Source organism: Periplaneta americana, chromosome 1 (genome assembly GCF_040183065.1).
Source record: "Periplaneta americana isolate PAMFEO1 chromosome 1, P.americana_PAMFEO1_priV1, whole genome shotgun sequence".
Lineage (NCBI taxonomy): Eukaryota > Metazoa > Arthropoda > Insecta > Blattodea > Blattidae > Periplaneta > Periplaneta americana.
In genome coordinates, this window is record NC_091117.1 from 152,238,802 (window position 1) to 152,256,094 (window position 17,293).

The following is a 17,293-nucleotide window of genomic DNA, read 5'->3' on the forward strand; positions in this document are numbered from 1 at the left end:
TCCCTCAACTTAATATGAGCAAATGCTGGGTAACTATCGGTGCTGGACACCGGACTCATTTCACGGGTATTATCATCTTCATCTCATTTAGACGCTAAATAATCTAAGATGTTGATAAAGCGTCGTAAAATAACCTACTGAAAGAAAAAAACGTATAGTTGTAAAAGACAGTAGCCTACGTTTAAAACAAGTTATTTACAACAAAGTTAAAGTCAAGTACGCAGAACAATATCGAAGGTAACAACACAGCAGGACACCTGACGTCATACAGAAAGGGACAATGAGATCTGTTGATAGGGAGTAGGATATTACGTGACGATGTAAGGCTCTGTTGCCCCGCTGATTTATATTTCATTATGCTTGATTCTAACAATAGCGGATCGCCTTGTCAAGGTGTGGTCGGATTACGAGACAATTGCCTGTCGTAATTCGATACCCGTAACCTAGCAACTCGGCCTTACGTTCTGCTGTTCACATTGAGATGCAACAGATACAGAATATATTTGGATGGGAGTTTTCTTTGGGATATTTCCAGAACTGTAAAATGTCGTGACAAACATTTTTTCAAGGCTAATTACTGAAAGTCTAACAATAATGTCATCAGAGAGAAGTCTATCGGTTGAGGAGTTAAATCGACTATCCCAATTCACTTCTCAAGTTCTACAATTTTTATTAGCCTACTATTATTTTTTTTAGTTCATTTGTATAAGTTCCAATAAGTCAAGTATCAACAAATAAAAATAGATAATATTCGGTCATATGACTTATTTTTAATGTAAAATAATATGGTAGTTGCTTTACATTATATTATTAACACTGTAAATGTTTTCGCCATATATCTTCGCATCTTCAGACATAAATTGACGATATGTAATGAAAACATTGGAATGCATATTAAAATATGTTTAAAAAATGCAAGGAATGTTGTAGTTAAAAAGTTAAAAACATAAAAACAATTAATGATACATGTGAAGTCAATAAATCTATAATATATAATATGAACTGGTAATGGAAATTACGGGTAAACGGTTGAACGGCTTTTAATAAATGACCCGGCATTTTGAAGCTTGGAACCCAACATTTTTCAGAAAAATAGTAGTTTTCAGTGAAATTTCAGTTTTCTACATCATTTTCCAATTTTCCAAAATCTATCTGTCGTCAGTTTTCAGAAATAATGGCTTTTAGAGAACAAAACAAAACACAAACACACTACAATAAACAATATCACACGAAGGCTACGACATATTTAGACTTCAGATAGCTCAGATTCTCTGACATCATAATACCAATATGTCGATCTTCATTTGTGTAACTTTTTCAGAATGTTTCTGTAATATTGGTTATTAAAAACTTCAAGATTTACTAAAAAAAAAATTACAGGTCAGATTCTCTGGTGTGTAATTTTCTGAGTACAGCTGTCTGTGTATTGGATATTAAAAACTACGAAACTTAAGAATGTTTGCTGACATTATTACCATTAAAATGAAGTATTATTATAGTGAATGTCATGATGTGAGTATTGTCGCTAATTATACAGATTAATGCTTTATTGATGATATGAAAGTCAAACCTTTTGGGGTTATATAAGTAGGCGTACAGAATGTCTGAAGTTAGATCTTCATTTCTATAATATTTACTGAGTGACAACTATATAGTAGTCTATACAATATTGTTATTAAAAATGAAATATTTTTATAGTTATTAATCAAATGGTATAGGTCTTTTCCATATATTTAATGAAACTTAAGAACTGAAGATGAATAGTTTCAATAAAAAATATTTAGCACAAAGAAAACCATTCAGAGGGATATGTTTCATTATTATGGAAGCAAATAACTTCCAAAATGTCTGGTATTCGTCAATGGAAATAATTTTGAAAAATTTTAATTTGAACTTCTAATGAACTTAGTTTGCAGCATTTGCTGCACAAGCCACTAGTATTTTATATAATTATGCAAATTTAACTAAACCAATGTAAATGTGTAGAGATATCTGTGCATAAGTTAATTGCCGTAACTCCCATGATTGTATTTCAGAGCAATATAAACATGAACATAGGGTAATGATTTTGTAGTTATAAGAAGTTGTTATAGGGTAATGACTTATTAAATATGCATATTTTATAGATGTAATAGGCTGAAATTCTACAGATAGTAACAGTATTTTCCTACTACAAAAAAGAGTAATTGGAATAATAGTAGGTGTCAAATCTAGGGAATCGCGTAGGACCATTTTCAAAAAGCTACAAATAATGCCCATGGCTTGTCAATATATTTTTGCATTAATAAACTTCGTCGTATGTAATCGTGAAAACTTTGCAACTATTTCGAAGTTCAAAGCATAAATACTCGTCAAAAAATTTACTTTCTCACTCTATCGGAAAATCTATCATGCTGTCAAAGAGGAGTGCGTTATATGGCAGTAAAAATTGTTAATAGCCTCGTTTTTGATATAAAAAATTAAAATAGAAACATAAGATTATTTAGGAACAAATTAAAGAAGTGCATAACTTCTCAGGCCTTCTATTCTATGGTGAATTTATGACATTAAACAACGCTGCATGAATATTTCTGTCCTGTATTAAGTATCGATATTAACTCCTGTTATACTAGTACAGTGGACTCGCCTAAGTTCGACAAAACAGAATTGAAAGTTCAGTCCAATAAGGATAGCAGGTGTGGCAGGTGAAATGAATACAAATTCTTATTGGTTATCCATCAACGAATACAGTACTGTACTGGCATTTCCTGCCCGCCCCGAGACTTGTGTATGCGCTTCTAGTACCACAGTGGGTTTCGACAGTTCCGTCTCACAAACGGCACAATTCTCAAATATAAAAGAAGAGTTCATTAATTTAAAATCAGTGATCAATATGGCTGTCCTAATCAATAAAATATTCTGTGTTCCTTTAACAAAAGTATCACTACAAGACACAGAACCAATTTCCATTGAAATGGCAAACCCATTTCCTAGTGTCCGTATAGCGGCGTGTCTAATTCTCCTACGTAAGCAGTCGAACTAAAGGATGTCGAACTTAAGAGCTTCCACTGTATATTGTAAAACTCTTCTGCATATTCAACTCGACTGTGACTATAATTTATTAAGACTTTGTAGTACTATTAAAATTTCTTTTTACATTTTCCATACTGTGGAGCGATATGCGAATAGACTACCATGAAATGTAAATAAATACAATACAGTACTTGCGTTATGCTTATGTTTCATTTTTGGACCCAAAATGTATAATGCATTAATTAGAGCGTACCCTGAGCTAAGTACACTCAACACACATAGTTTTAAGAAACAAATCAGATTAATTGTTTAATTGTTTAAGCTAAATTAGTTAAAAATTGATACTCTAATATTTATGTACTTTTGTATTTTATATTTGTATATAGACCCTATTATTACATGCTCTATGTATTTTACCATTTATTGATGTTATTGTGCTCAATGAACTCTCTTAATTTTGTGATATGTTTTGTATAACTGATCTGAACTGCGCCTTAGCACGAGCTTCTGCTCTTTCGGGCTGCAATGCCTAATGTAGCTCAAGTGCAAAGTATTAAATAAATTAATTAAATTAAATGTGAATGGGGTCTTAATGTTCGCATCAGACCAAAAGAGTAGGCTAACGACCAGTGGTTCCTGGAAAATCAAAAGGAAAGAGAAGAAAACGAGGTCGGAGAAAAAGAAAAGAAGAAAAATAAGAGAAAGAAAAAGGGATAACGAAAGAGAACGACGAAGACGGAAGGAGGAAGGGGGGAAAAGAAAGAAATAGAGAAAGAAGATAAAAAGCGGGAGGAGGAGTGTGAGAATGAGAAGAAAATGACGAGGGGCATCGGAGTCAATTTCTCAACATTCATTCATTTAGAAACCCGCGATGTGTGCTAGTTGTAGTTTAAGTTCGACAACCTGTGTTGTCGTTTTCGGTAAGCAACGCAATGAATCAATTTCTTCATGACTTCCTCGTGGGCACATTTATGACGACCGAGCGACAGTCCGTGACGACACAGGCGGTTGTCGGTTTCTTCCGTGTGTATCGTCGGCCCACGGAGGGCGTTCATGAATCAGACATTGTAATTAGTTGCGACAGTCCTACACAAATGAAAGTGTTGCCTACAGCTCTCAGTAAGTCTTCCAGATGTCCATAAATGGGTTTCCTATTCCCTTCATATTGTTCTATTTGATCTTGCAACTTTGTTCTTATTTCTCCAATCATCACCATCATCTCCTCTCTCCTCACTTTCTCCTCATTCGTCCTCGTCCTTTTATTTATCCCCCTGATATTACTGCTAGTACTTCTCAGTTAAGAAAATGGATACATAGCACCACAGCAGTATAGACATATAGATCTACGGGTCGAATTCATAGCCGTCACTTATAAAATGAGGAAACACTTAAGTAATGAGCATTTCCTTAGCACTTATTTTAGATCGTATTGCAGAGACGCTACTCTTTCATATGCACTGAGCATTCCCTTGACATCGAAAGAAATATGGCAACATGGCTAGATGTGAGCGCTTTCGTACATTCATTTGTTTTCCAGCAATTTCAAATTGTCAAATTGGCATTATTATCGTACACAAACACAGAAGTAAATATTATAGAGCTAAAAATTATACAAGATGTCGACAAAGCATTTTACATAAGAAGAAAGAAGTGAGCTAAGAGAACTAGTTATGAAATATAGAAATGTCGTCGAAAGTAAAATATCTGATAAATTGTTCTCTCCAAAAGAAGAAATTGACATGGGGCAAAATTGTAGTTGAATTTAATGCAAACTTCGAAAATGTTCCTGTAAGTAAATCATTTTAATTTACTTTTCAGTTATTTTTAGGTAAACAAAGTGGAAGTGGTATAATGACGAAAATTTTAACAGCTTATTCCTTGGGTAGAATACAAACGAAAATGCAAATAACATTTCGTTGGGGTCTGAATACTTTTCGAAAAAAAAAATACCACTTGAACCTACCTGAAATTATGATGTAGTATAAAATCTCAAAGCAACCAGTATTTTCAACAGTGGTAAAACCCGTAAGCCTCAGGGTTGTATTGTGATTTTCAATGAGAGACACCAGAATATCCACAACAGAGTTCTTGTTGAAACGGTATGTCCTCTTAAATTATTGATCATTTTGCAGGGTTTTCCATATCTCTTACATATGTTTTGTTTTGCCGAAACACATTTTCATTTTCATTATAGAACTCAATAAATTCAATAAAATCATAATCATCATCCATTGTATACTGAATCAGCTGATTACAATGCATATGAGGAAACACTTGAGTAAGCTGAAAAGCTACCTTATTTGAATAAGTGTTCACTTGAGTGGGATTTATGAATTTGAAATGAATATAAGCAACTGCTTAAGGGTTTCCTTACGATAAGTGGGGACTATGAATTCGACCCTACATCTATAATAATTTATAGAAAGAAGATACAGATTCTTCTTTACGACTTGTTCTCTGGTTTTCGATTGCGCAGTGATATTCAGAACATTGCAAAGGGAAGGAGAAACCTGTCAATTGAAGGTTTTTTTAAAAAAGAACCATAGTCCAAAAAAGCACTGGAAGGAATGATGAACGGGAGAAGAGTTCGAGGCAGAAAAATACATCAGATGATAGATGACATTACGATATATGGATCATATATGGAGACAAAGAGGAAGACAGAAAATAGAAAATAATAGAGAATGCTGGGTTTGCAGTGAAAGACCTGCCCTTGGGCAGAACACTATTGTTCTCCAACCAGGAGATTAACCGTGAAAGGAATGTGCTTACTAATGCGTCATCTATTGGAGCGAAGTAGATAATATTACCGTTATAACGTCAGTTTAACAAACATGAGCTCTCCTGCATATGTTATTTCCTGTATGGAAGGCTTAAAAGATCAGTAAATTAACAGTGATCTAATTTTGTAACTAGGGTGGTATAAGTATGTGTATACCGTGTTATCGTTTGTGCTGTGAGAGTTAACCAATAGAGATACGTGTACCCACGTGTGTGACCTTATGACATCTTATGACATCAACATTCATTCACAACATTACCCCGCTGCGTCTCATTCCCCTGAGACTTTCTCGTGGTTGGAGTACAGTATGAATGAATGAATAAAGTTAAAAAAATGCAAATGCCATGCTGTATGCATCGAAGAACGTAAGAGGTCTTGGAATTCTGAGAACTGAATGGGAAGCCAGTATTCAACACTATAACATCTGTAGGCGACTGGCACACATGAATGATGCACATCTACATCACATGAGAAATCTAGAAGAGGAGAAGAAAATATCTCTCACGCGCCTGAAGATTGCTCCAAACAGCGTCACTCCTCAAACTACAGGAAAACATCTCAGAGAAGTTCTCAGAAAACAATCATTCCAGTCATGGTGCCAGCTCCCACATAAAGGCAAAGGTGTTTGTACATATGAAGAATGCCCCAAAGCCAACTCCTGGATCTCCTCTAAAAGTGTCTTTCGTCCTCGGAATACATCAATGAAATCAAGATGTCTTACAACGTCGCCGCAGTGAGATCTGTCCCTGGCAGACCCTTCAGTATTACCCGTTGTCGCCATCCCGGCTGCAGCGAGACTGAAGCACTTGGCCACGTACTGGGGTTCTGTAAGAAGGGAGAGCTACTGCGTAACAACAGACACTATCGTGCCCGTACAGCAATTGCCAACCTGCTAAGAAACAGAGGATGGGAAGTACATGAGAAGATTCATTGTGTCTGAAGATGATTCTCATAGACGGATGGATATAATTTCCATCAATAGAAAAACCCAGAAAGCGATGGTCTTAGACCCTACGATTTGCTTTGAGCGAGACTCGAGAATCAGGTACTGCAGATAAATGATGAGAAGCGAGCTAAATATGTACCTTGTCTTCCATACCTCAGTGGCATTTAGCTTTACAACTGAAATATTACAGGCTTACTATTTGGAGCGAGGGGTTGTTTACCAAAATTTATATGTGCTATCCTTAAATCCTTTAAAAGTCCCTTATATGAGGTTCAGAAGATTGTAATGGAAATTCTGAAGGCCTCTCTTCAAATTCTACACTATTATTTATATGTTAACACGTAAATTTTTGTTTTAATGTAAAAATCGAATAATTATTTTACTCGTTTCATTTCCCTTTATCTTTTATGTTTGTTAATTCCGGATCCCAGTGGTCAACCTCACTTGAAGATGGATGATTTAAAACATCTTCGTAGTAGAACCTCAGTAAATATAAGTTCTTCTTCTTCTGCCAATACACAGTTTTGAGTTGTTTCCCGTCTGTGAACTACAAATGGAATTGGTCCGTCCAACATCGGTGAGGTCTGCCTAAATCTCTTCGTCCTCGTGGATGGTAATACAAAAGTTTCTTTGGTAAACGATTTTCAGGCATCCTAAGAAGGTGGTTTCTCCATTTACGTTGTTGTTGATAATGTTGGACGTCTGCGGTCATCTCCTCAACTTCCCACTGATTTCTTATGTCTTCGCTCCTAATGCGATCCCGCAAGGTAACTCCTGTCAGTGATAGTAGAAATCTCATTTGTGATGCGTTGATTCTATTTATTTCCTTTTGCCGCAGTGTCCAACATTCACTGCCATATAACAGAGCTGGTTTTGGTATTATGTTGTGAAATCGGATTTGGACCTCTTTTCGCATTTGTTTTCCAAAGTTCCTTCTCAAGATACCATTTAATTGATTATATTTCAATATATTTTTATTTATGTCTTTTTGATAATTATACAAAGAAATATGACTTCCTAACTATACAAAATCTGTCACTTGTTCTATTATTTTGTTATCAACCACTATTTTTGCTCGTATAAGGTTTTTGCCAGAAACTGCCATTACTTTTGTCTTTTCGGTTGATTATTTTCATTTTGTGTGATTCTTCGATAAGCAAGTTGTAATATAATAATATTAAATTGGGCTAACCGTCTATACTTATCTAGTTTATATTTGGATTAAACATTAACGTTTTCGGCACTTATGTGGCATTTTCAAATGTATGGAATTGCCTTATTACATGATCAAATAGATACACCTATGTGTGTGAAATATATGGTATGTACCCTTTTGTAAACGATGGTAGATCATCAAGGGTACATACCATATATTTCACACACATAAGGTGTATCTATTTGATCATGTAATAAGGCAATTCCATACATTTGAAAATGGCACATAAGTGCCGAAAACGTTAATGTTTAATCCAAATATAAACTAGATAAGTATAGACGGTTAGCCCAATTTAATATTATTATATTTTCGGTTGATATTTTCATATTGTATTCTTTTAAAACCATCTGTAGTTTAAAAACAGAGCGTTGTAATTCGTCTTCAGTTTCTGAAAAACAAAACTTGGTCGTCTGCATATATTGTTGTATTTAATCTTGTGTGTTCGTCAATTTGTATGCCTTGTGGTGCTACTTCATTCCATTCTTGAATTGCTTTGTCTAAGTATATTATAAACAAAAGGGGGAAAGGCTACAACCTTGTCTAAGTCCTTGGTTAGTTACTATTGTTTCCGTATATTTGTCATGATCTAGTTTAATTTTTATAGTAGTTGTTTCATAAAGACTTTTTATAGAATTTAACAGATTTTCTGGAATGCCAGAAGATTCTAAAATTAATCATAACTTTCCTCTATTGACTCTATCATATGCTTTTTCATACTCTAAAAATAGCATCTATAGAGGGAGGTTAAATTCTCGCCTCTTTTCTAACAATTGTTTTACTGTAAATATGGAATCTAACGTCTCTTTCGGAAGCCACATTGTTCTTCCGCAATTTGAGCTTCTACTAATGTTTTCTAAAATTGCTGCATTTATCTTTGACGCTGTGTTTATTAATGAGATTCCGCGGTAGTTTGGAACAAATGTTTCTTGGTCCTTTTTTATATATTGGAATATATAATAAACCTGAAAAATTATAAATATAAAATATGCCAACCAATAAAGGCAAAGATGCCAATAAAGTATAAAACAATAAATAAATCGCTTATACAGCTTGAAATGTAGTATCATCTATTGGATCTATAATCTCATTCGTAGGTGTATTAATATTACTAAAGTTGTCATCCAATCTTGTGGTATCTTCCCTTGGGCCCAAATATCATTGAAGAGTTGCACCAGTCTCATTTGTAATGGTTTCCCCAGCGAATAGGGATTATAAAGAATGGACACTTCGCGTCGGTACCTTTGATGTAGCCGGGCTGATTTCAATGACCTTCAAGCCAGTTAAAGCGTGAGATTCTGCTTTCTCCCTAGAGTTGGCGCTCACATCACACCAGCTAGCAGTCGACACAGCGGAAATATAACACATATAATTAATACATCTAGGTACATTATGTAGGCCTACTCAAATAACATAAATTGCATCCATAAAATAATAAATCCGTCATTAACTGTAATGTCTAGACTCTAGAGTTACTTTATAATGAGAGTTGAGACGTTGACTCCAACAACAATTAAAATACGTAATGATTTGATAGCGCTGAAAATGGAAAAACAAAATTCTTACGAGAAGTAAAACCATATACCTATATTATATTATATACAAATATTAAACGAATTCGATACTTAATTTTATAATGTATTTTATTATTTTATAATATAATTTATTATATCTGAAATATGAAATATTATTATTACAATTAGTTTGTCACTGAGAAATAAGGAAAAGCTGTTAACTTGAATTTATTTGAAGCAAAGCGTTACTGGATTGTGCAATAAGGTAGGAGATGTTTGGATCCTGAGTCTCAATTCTATTCTCAATTATTATCTTAGCGTATGCTCGATTACACTAACCTCTAGAGCTTAAAAGTGGAACTAAACGCTGCGCACAGAGAAACAAAACACAGGAAAATTCGCTCAGTGTCCATTCTTTATAATCCCTATTCGCTGGTTTCCCACAATATTTCCATAATTGCATGGGCATATTACGTGTAGTAAATATAAGTATTTGTTAAAACTACTATCGAAATAGAGGACTACTTAATGATTAGGTCCGGACTGTAGAGAAAACACCGATGTTGTTGTTGTTAAAAATTAACGCGCGGAACGAATAGCAAAGGATTTCGGTTGAAAATCGTCTAATCTATACTAATAATAAAATAGTAACCTAAATTCTTCCGGTAATTTTCGCTTTTACAAAACTAATAAAGATTTTAGGCTAGGCCTATATGACATTCAAAATACTTTCTTTAAAAGGAGGGTAATATGGGGGACTTGAAGTAAATAAATCGAAATATCTCGCACAGTATTGACTTTCTAGTATAACATTACATTAACAAAAGTTGCTTTTAAAAATGTTTCCGACAAATTTTATTCTAAGCAACGTTTTTATAACTCGTTATTTAACGAGATATGAGTTTTAAAATAACAATGCGCTTTATATCAATAATCTATATATAATTGAACTGGTAATGGAAATTACGGGAAAACGGCTAAACGGATTTTAATAAATGACCACTCATTTTGAAGCTTGGAACCCAAAGTTTTTCGGAAAAATAGTAGTTTTCAGTGAAATGTCAATTTTCCTACATCATTTTCCTTTTTTCCAAAATCCATCTTTCGTCAGTTTTGAGAACTAATTAATTGCATTCACGGCCTACTTGATGTTCGCTTCCTTAAGCGAAGTGAGCATCAAGTCTGCCGTGTTGCATTTTAGAATAAAACAAAACACACACTAGGCCTACAATAAACAATAGGCTATTACACGAAGGCCATGACCTACAGGATTGCTGACATAGAGTTCAGACGGCTCAGATTTTTTCCCATCATAATGCCAATATGTTGATCTCCATTTGTGCAATTTTTTGATAACGTATAAAAAATAATTTACAGGTCTGATTCTCTGGTCTGTAGTTTTCCGAGTACAGCTGTGTATTGGATATTAAGAACTACAAAACTTAAGAATGTTTCATGACATTATTACCATTAAAAATGAAATATTATTATAGTTAATTCAACACATAATGCTATACTGATATATGAAAGTGAAATCTTTTGAGGCTTTATGTAAGTAGACTCAGAGAAAAAATATTTTATAATATTAGATCTTCATTTCTATAATTTGCTGAGTAACGGCTATAGGCCTTTATAAACTTATGTTAATGAAAACTATAAAACTTACGTAAGGTAACAATATTGTTATTCAAAATGAAATACTTTTACAATTATAAATCAAGTGGTGTGGGACTTTTTCATATATGTAATGGCAGTGTGATATAGATATTTATATGTCTGATTCTCTAACTTTCCTTGGTAGTAACTGAGTCATGCTTTCTATTTTAGCTGCGTCTTTAAACTACATCAAAATTAATTTCATATTTCTTTGGTTTAATTGATTAGATTTGTGATCGCTGCCAAGCATAATTTGTTGTATGGAAAATAGCATGCCATTTCACTTCTTGCTACCGTGATGAGTAAGTTTATTTCCCGCAACCAGCAACAAATGAAACACTGAAGCTGCTAACGATTTACGATGGACAATTTTATTTAGGGCGCATATAAGATTCTACAACTCTGACATATAATTGGCCTCATTTTCCACTTCTCAGCAATAAATTCCTCACAACAGCCTATATTACAGAAAATATACGAAATAACATTCATTGTTACACAAATTAATCCAGCAGTATTTGATAGATCAGTATTGTCTGGAAGAAGCGCAAAAAATTACAATTCATAAGAAAAGACCAAAAGGTATTACTTATTGATAAAATAAGAGGCCTACAAGATTTTGTAGTCTCTTGATCACTTCAGCAAGATTTCTTAGTGGGGAAAAAGTGATTCGGCCCTCTACATTTCACGGTAGTTCACGTAACATGCAGCAGCTATACCAAGATGCTAAGTCTTTTGTTCAAAGCATGGCAAACCTTACATTTTCTTAACTTTCACATATAATCCGCAATGACCCGAAATAGCTACTGCATTAATCCCACATGAAAAACCCACTGATCATCCTGACATTGTTACTAGCGATTTCGCATTGAAACTCAAGAACTGAAGACGGATAGGTTCAAGGAAAAGTATTTGGCAAAAAAAAAAAAAAAACATTCGAAGGGAGTATGTTTCACTATTATGGAAGCAAATAACTATCAAAATGTCTGGTATTCTTCATTGAAAATAAATCTGAACAATATTTTTAACTTTTTATCGAGTTAGTTTGCAGCAATTGCTGCACAAGCCACTAGTTTCATTTTATTTTTATCTTGTTTTTATTTTATTTTTAGTTTTGGCTTTTATTTCTCATTTAATTTTATTTTTACTTTATTTTATTTATTTTTTTGTATATTATTTTTATGTTATTGTTTTATTTTATTTATTTTATTACATTATTTCATTTTATTCATTGTATTAATTCGGCGTATTTTACGTATTCTATTATTTTATTTTTCTTTTATTTAATTCATTTTGTTTTTTATTGTATTTATTTAATTTTATTTAATTCAATTTATTTATTTATTTATTTATTGTATTTTATTTATTCCATGTATTTATGTTATTTTATTTATTATGTTTAATTCATTATTTGTTTATTCTATTTATTTTATTTATTTCTGTTGCTTATTTATTTTATTATTTATTTATTCATTTCTTTTCTATCCGCTTTTTTAGTTGCTATTCTTTTCTTTTCTCTTTTCTGGCATGAAGAACGCTATTAAAATAGCTCTTAGTCATGCAACACGCATAATAATCTTCAATTTATTTCATACATATCATATAACCTAAAAACGTCAGAATACATACAGTTACACAACCACCAACTACTTAAACGTTCGATTCGGTATACACATTATACTAATCCTGCAATTTTTGTTTATTGCAGCATGTATTTGCCAATTCAACTGTCTTTTCACGAGCAACTCATATTTTCATATTGATTACGTCCATTAAAATCCATCTAATAGTGCCCAAAATGTAAAATGCAGTCCTTTTCCATTACTTTATGCCAGGCATGTCAATTGATGCCCACAGGAGCAAGCGCGCGCTTTAGAACCCAGGAGAGCCTGAGCGCTTTACAGCGGAAAGGAAAGAGACAGACGAAAGAGGTGGTGTATGCCGCTTGGTCGAGCTATATTGAGGGATGGCCAGTACTGATTCACTAGATAAAGGGAAGAGAACTTATTAAAACTGTATCCATGTTAATTTTTAGATTTGCTTGAGAAGTATAAGCGCATTATAAGAATATTTATTTTGATGTACCGAAGTACATATGATATTTCCATGCAGATATTCTGCTTTCTCAGATGATGAGAGAGAGATGGAACGGAGAAAAATTCTCTCCGGCATCAGCACGGAGAGCTGAAAACCCGGGTTCAAATCCCGGCGCCGGAGAGAATTTTTCTCCGTTCCATCTCTCTCTCATCATCTGAGAAAGCAGAATATCTGCATGGAAATATCATATGTACTTCGGTACATCAAAATAAATATGATATGCGTAATAAATCACTTTGTGATTTAAAGACGGCGCCCATACCGTCGGACCCCGGCCAACCAGTCACTCATCTGAGTGCACCTCTACACATGTATGGACTTCGGTCCTGCGTGCATAGACATCTATGACGTAGTGCAGAGGGCGGCCACTAGAGGGAACCCAAGAGATGGAGCTTAATCTGAGACGATTCTCAACGGTGTCGGGATTGTATCCGGCGTGGCTTAGTGGTTAAAGCATCAGCACGGAGAGCTGAAAACCCGGGTTCAAATCCCGGCGCCGGAGAGAATTTTTCTCCGTTCCATCTCTCTCTCAGCATTATAAGAATGTAAGTTTTAATTTTAATGCTTATTTTTCACAAGTTTGATTTTTTTATTCAAAAGAAATATTTTCTCAACTTTTCGTATAGAAAAGTGACATATTCAGGTATATCCCTATTTATTTAGTAGCCTTAAAGAATGTAATCGTAAATCTAATATACCGTATATACGTATTACTGAAGATAGCTTATTGAAAATTTTTAAAATATTTGCATGGATATTGTTTGTAAGGAAATGAATTAACAAAGCAACTACTCTTACTTTCTTACATACTTACAAATGGCTTTTAAGGAACCCGAAGGTTCATTGCCGCCCTCACATAAGCCCGCCATCGGTCCCTATCCTGTGCAAGATTAATCCAGTCTCTATCATCATACCCCACCTCCCTCAAATCCATTTTAATATTATCTTCCCATCTACGTCTCGGCCTCCCTAAAGGTCTTTTTCCCTCCGGTCTCCCAACTAACACTCTATATGCATTTCTAGATTCGCCCATACGTGCTACATGCCCTGCCCATCTCAAACGTCTGGATTTAATGTTCCTAATTATGTCAGGTGAAGAATACAATGCGTGCAGTTCTGTGTTGCGTAACTTTCTCCATTCTCCTGTAACTTCATCCCTCTTAGCCCCAAATATTTTCCTAAGCACCTTATTCTCAAACACCCTTAACCCATGTTCCTCTCTCAGAGCGAGAGTCCAAGTTTCACAACCATACAGAAGAACCGGTAATATAACTGTTTTATAAATTCTAACTTTCAGATTTTTGGACAGCAGACTGGATGATAAGAGCTTCTCAACCGAATAATAACACGCATTTCCATATTTATTCTGCGTTTAATTTCCTCCCGAGGGTCATTTATATTTGTTACTGTTGCTCCAAGATATTTGAATTTTTCCACCTCTTCGAAGGATAGCAACTACTCTTACATCATAAGCAAAAGATACGTGCACATGTATTGTAAAAATGTCAGCTCTATAGTGTCAGCAGATTTCGAGAAAATAATTTAATATTCTAATGATAGGAAGTTGCTCACAAATATATAACCTTAAAAGCATAATGCGATAAGAGTTTTGTTATGTAATATTAGTTACACTTAAAACATATACAGCACCTAGGTAACTTTGCTTTGTACTGTAATATTGTTTTGATTAGTTTATTGATTACTTTTGTAAGGCTAAAGATACAGTACCATTAATATAAATTCCAACTTATCATGTCATACTCAATCTCTTTCTTTGGAATATCACTTTCTTTGTTAATGATGTGTTTCATCCACTTAATACAGTATAATATTATACTACTATGGAATTTAAGTGAATATTCCTTCTTAACTCTCTATGTTATTAAGATTTAAAACACAAGTGCAATATTAAGAAATCAGTGTTAGTACTTTTGTTTTACAGACAATATAGATATTAAACAGAAAGAAGCCATATAAAAATAACGACATAAAATTTCACGTTTCGTTTGAAGCTTGTGCACCACTGTTTTCTTAATCCAACAGGTTGCTTATTCATATACACAACCCTTCCTCTTTCCATATTGAGCGCTTGCTGCCCGCGCACGACGTCAAGGTCATCACTGCTTTATGCTATCTATTCGCCACACACTCATCAATGAATTCTTCAACATTCTTCTTCTCTAACATCTTTTTATTCTTAGACATTGTGACCATCGATAGGAATTAGATGGAAACCCTGAGCCAAATCTCACGGCGTTCACGCTGGTCACTTCCAGTCAGGTTGGGAAATCCGCTGTCCTACACCTACTTAGAAGGCGATTGTAACCAAGCAACTGGCAGATGGAAGTGGCGAGCGCAACAAGGATTCTAGGCGCACATCCGCTTCCCCTCACATCGGATCGCAGCGATTCGGAAATGAGGAACTGTACCAGTCAAAACACGGAAGTGACGGCCGTAAGTAAAGTTATTCCCCGCATTTTCACACGCTCTACTACCGAATTTAGTCACCGAATGTAATCTAGTGTTGATGACTATGCAATCAAATTCTTAGAATTTACGACAGAATCATTTTGAAATAAATTGATTTGGGACCAAGATAGAAACTACGGCAATATTTTTATAAACAGAAGTATTATTTTTTTAATTGGTTATTTAACAACGCTGTATCAACTACTAGGTTATTTAGCGTCGATGAAATTGGTGATAAAGAGATGGTATTTGGCGAGATGAGACCGAGGATTCGCCATAGATTACCTTCCATTTACTTTACGGTTGGGGAAAACCTCGGAAAAAACCAACCAGGTAATCAGCCCATGCGGGTTCGAACCCGCGCCCGAACGCAACTTCAGACCGGCAGGCAAGAGCCTTAACAGGCTGAGCCACGCCGGTGGCTCCAGAACTATTATATCGGGACTAAAAATTCTTCAGCAGAAAATGGTCAATAATAATAATAATGATAATGATAAACAATAATAATAATAATAATAATAATAATAATAAATAATAATGATAATAATAATAATAAATAATAATGATAATAATAATAATACCTTCAAGATTTAGACCTGAAAGACTGTTCCTTCCTCAGTAAAAGTGTCTTCTCATCATCTATGAGGCCTTTCTAAGTTCCTTTCCTTTTTAGACTTTTAGTTTAAAATCATCTTTGTATTGATATGATGTTTGCTAGAAGTACAGATTGTCTTGCTTGTATATGAGCTATTTACCTACTCTAGTTGTCATAGAACAAATTCTTACAAGTACGCCGTACGGCATTAAAATTGTATAAAATGAAGAATGTTCTGTTCAGCAAATTTTAAGTTCAATTGTGCAGACAATAGCCATTGAAATGTTTGGTATAAAGGTTATATAATATATTTAATTTAATTTATGTATTAAATTAGCTAGCCAGTGAGAGCAAATTAAAATTATGAAACAAAAATGTTTCTAGCCACTACCGTAAGAGCCAGGCTCGTGTACGGTGTGGTCTTAGCCAATAATATAACATCATATTTACAAGGACAGTTTACTAAATATAGTAACTTAATTCAAACCAATAAATAACACACAAGAGGAAAAAGAAGAAAGAGAAAAAAAAAGAAAAACTCATTTAATATAAATTGACAATCAGACAGAAGCCAGTAACATTTAATAAAAATATCAATATAGTCGACAGAAATAAAAGGTAAAAAAACACACATTTGTTAATATTATATATCATGAATAAATAATTTTATACATTACTTTTTTAAAAGTTTCAATTTTAAAATATCTCAAATTTGGAAAATGGTTAGTAATTTTTTTATAAAGTCTTGGGCCGAAACTAGCACCATGTTTAAGAGCTGCACTTGTATGACATTTGGCGGCCGGGTAGCTCAGTTGGTAGAGCAGCTGGCTACGGGTCCGGGGTTCGATCCCAGGTGGTGACAGGATTTTTTCTCGTTGCCAAACTTTCAGAACGGCACCGAGGTTCATTCAGCCTCCTATAAAATTGAGTACCGGGTCTTTCCCGGGGGTAAAAGGCGGTCAGAGCGTGGTGCCGACCACACCACCTCATTCTAGTGCCGAGGTCATGG

At 34.3% G+C, this 17,293-nt stretch overlaps 1 non-coding gene across 1 annotated transcript; it reads left to right on the forward strand.

Annotated features, from left to right (window-relative positions):
• The first annotated feature begins 13,650 nt into the window (after positions 1 to 13,650).
• On the forward strand, positions 13,651 to 13,722 carry TRNAS-GGA (transfer RNA serine (anticodon GGA)). The gene has a single exon. It is a non-coding gene; the product is annotated as a tRNA-Ser (tRNA).
• Positions 13,723 to 17,293: the final 3,571 nt, after the last annotated feature.